The sequence below is a fragment of the Cicer arietinum genome, unplaced genomic scaffold, assembly GCF_000331145.2.
Source record: "Cicer arietinum cultivar CDC Frontier isolate Library 1 unplaced genomic scaffold, Cicar.CDCFrontier_v2.0 Ca_scaffold_5769_v2.0, whole genome shotgun sequence".
In the NCBI taxonomy this organism is placed as follows: Eukaryota; Viridiplantae; Streptophyta; class Magnoliopsida; order Fabales; family Fabaceae; genus Cicer; species Cicer arietinum.
Window position 1 is genome coordinate 23,439 of NW_027339416.1, and position 577 is coordinate 24,015.

Sequence of the window (577 nt, forward strand, 5' to 3'; positions counted from 1 at the left end):
ATATTCTATAAGAAAACTAAAGCATAAAAAGTCTAATGCAAAAGAAAGCTTAATCCTCAGAATAAGAGCATTGACGATCTCGTTTTGAACGCTGGCGCTGCCGGTGGTGCCGCTGTTGCCGTATCTGCTCCTGCCGCTGCTGCCGGTGGGGGGGCCGAAGGTACTGTTAGTAATGCTTTATATTAGGTTTCTGTCTTAAGGGTTATATTTAGTAATGATATATTATTGATTGATGTTTTAACCTAATACTATTGAAACTTCAATTGTAAATTGAAATTTGTGTACATTTTCAAGTTTGGATGATCATTTCATAGAGGCTTTGTTGAATGTAGTGTTAAATGTATACCTCGATGTTCAACAGATTAGACAATAATTAGTGGGGTTTAATTTTTTTTAATGCGGGTAGACTGTAACCCTTTTAGATGTATAAAGACATGAAATAGACTTAATAGTTTTTGAGAACACATAGAACAGATTATTTGTGCTTGCTGTATTTTTTTTATACTGTTCACTTTTATTTACCGAGTCCTGTTTCTGGTTTCTTTGAGCCCAGTTCGGAATATTTATATGTGAACCT